The sequence below is a fragment of the Lactuca serriola genome, chromosome 6, assembly GCF_051521515.1.
Source record: "Lactuca serriola cultivar US96UC23 chromosome 6, Lser_US96UC23_V15, whole genome shotgun sequence".
In the NCBI taxonomy this organism is placed as follows: domain Eukaryota; kingdom Viridiplantae; phylum Streptophyta; class Magnoliopsida; order Asterales; family Asteraceae; genus Lactuca; species Lactuca serriola.
This window is the reverse complement of record NC_136413.1, coordinates 19,214,046-19,216,816: the sequence shown is the minus strand read 5'-3', so window position 1 is coordinate 19,216,816 and position 2,771 is coordinate 19,214,046.

Genomic DNA, 2,771 nt, shown 5'->3' with positions numbered 1-2,771 from the left:
TTATCTCATGGTCCAACCCATATTTTATCACCTACCAACAACCTCATCTACTCATGTTCTACCCAACTTATCTTTAGATACAAAATACGTATATAGTTTAACTCATTAAAACTTATATAATTTACCCATTCCACAATCATCTCAAATAAACAACAAAATATTATACACATAGCAGGTATTTCATAGCAAATACTTAAGATTTATGTGTTAGTAGAAAGTGACCACACACTCACTTGATCAGAAGATGATCGGACAGCACTACGACTTGTAGAAGTAGTATTCTTCGGCAGATCTGGAAGATTTTCACAAAAACCGGACTCCTCGCGGGCAGAGCTTCGACTCGGGAATTGCACTTCTCGTGATCTTCGGGAGCGTAAAACTTCCTTCTTAACTTGGATATGAGATCCAGGGTGTCGGGATGGCTTCGGAGGTTTACACGCAGAGCTTCGGCACAAAAACGAGGAGAAATGAGCAAAAAAGCCCGGAACCTTCACATCCTATTTATAGGAGGCTGAAGCCTCGGAGTATGCGGGGCGTACTCGTCCGAAATCGTCATGGCGTTCGTCATCCGAAGAACTCGAGTGCAAAGGTCGTCATGCTTCGCTGTACGCGGGGCGTACAGCAGTACGATGGGCGTACTTCGGATATGCCCGGTGACTCCCCTTCGGATAATGTCGGGATTTAATAATTAAATTTAATTATTAATTCTTTAATAAACTTCGAAAATTCATATCTCCTTCATACGAACTCCATTTTCGATGTTCTTTATATCCACGCGTAGGTGAGACTACGCTCTACAACTTTCGTTTAGAATTTGTCGGCTAATTTTGAATTTATTTTTATTATTTATTTTTAATACGCCGGGATAGAAAATTTCGTTATAATTTCGTAACTTCTTCGATTGACGTCCGTTCTCGCCTAACTTTTTATCGCTTCGATACCAACAACGAGATCTTCGATTCTCGTTTAGATTGCTACGGCTAAAAACCGGTAGATCTCAAATCGAGTATTTCGGGCTGCCTACCGCAAAGTTGAAACTTAGAAAAATCATAACTTCCTCATACGAAGTCAGATTTGGACATTCTTTATATGTACGGAATCCTTGTAACATATACTACAACTTAGTTAAGATTATTCTTTCAAAATAATCTTCCATAAAAAAGTCATTTTTGACGCTTAACGTCTCTAAATTGACTAGCCCTGATCTACAGGTGTTATAATTATCTCCTCCTTAGGATGATTACGTCCCAGAATCATCAACGAAAATAGAACTTGTATAATGATTCCACACGTTATTTATTCATCCTAGGTAATAACCGTAACTTCTATGTTTCCTCGAAAGAGTATTCAACTCTATGGCTTTCTTGACCGCAGAAGATGCCAAATCTTACATCTGCTTATCGTACTATGTTGTACTTTCAATCGTAACCTTAAAGTTACCAAATAAGTCCTCATTGTGTACTCCTTCTTCTTCTCAGGATAAATACTTTCCTTTATCTATTGTAACAAACCGATGGGTCGTGCTCTATTGACCTTTCATCGCACGATGCGACGCTTAGACTCGGTCTTTAATAAAGTCAAATTCCAGAATGGAATATACCTTCCTTCATATTCTAATGTGATATAATCACATTTCAGCATGTAGCGTTTCTACCTGCAAACTTGTTTTAACAACGAGCGCGACACTATCAATCGCATTAACTTCAACCTTCTGACTTAAGTCAGATGTTACATCTAACTTGGTCCTCTAGACCACGTAACATACTCCTCGTAGTTGAACTCAAATTTAAATATGACCACTAGGGTCGGAACAAGAAACATCTTACTAGTCACTACCGAAACAAAGGTAATGACACACTTGAACAAAATGGAATCAATTACTAGCTTCTTGGTAACCTTGTGACTTTCCCTGATCCAAGTGCGAGTCCTGTGCTTCCGGTAGTATATGCATCTACTACCTTTCACACCTACTCATACTCGTCCCAAGTATTGTCCCGTAGTCGACCAAGTCACCATACAAGAAAATCACATAACAATTTAACACATACGAATGTGTGCAAGTAATCATAAACAATTTCCCTAGACTCTACTAGGACTTCTTCATTACTCAATCTTCAATCATCAACTCTACTTCAACTCGATTGGTGATAAAAATATCAGACGATGAGACAACTTCAAGAACTTCACCAATCGTTCCATCATCCTGCCAATCAAAGGTGTACTTTAGACGTACCGTACTCCTCTAAACGTACTTTTCTTTCATAAGACATACTCTAAAGGCAAGATACCACTCTTACGATATCTTCCGATAGGTGTCATTCACTATCATAAGCCTCCTTTATTTCCTCCATTTACTCAATTCTCTACAAGTCTTCACCATGACCTTTTGTACATCCAAGCAGACATTCGGTGTACCAAGCGAGAATTTTAAGATAAGAAAGCTTTAATTACGATAAACGTATAAATCTCCTTATCACCCCGAAACGTTTACATGCTAGTTCTAATATCGTAGTCGTACGCTTAGAATCCTAAACACATAAGGTTTCCAGATCCGGTCGGCAACATACCATAGATCCGAAAAAATAATAGCATCAATATAGCTATCACACAAAACATTTAGCACATAAAAGCATTTTAGGCATCACTCCTAAAATAAACTAGTGCTTGTGTCAATTTAGGTGTACTACCTAACATATTTTAGACACACTCCTCACAATCATTACTTAGCATTCTATGTTTAAGTCTAGAAATTTCCTACAAATTCCTAGTTC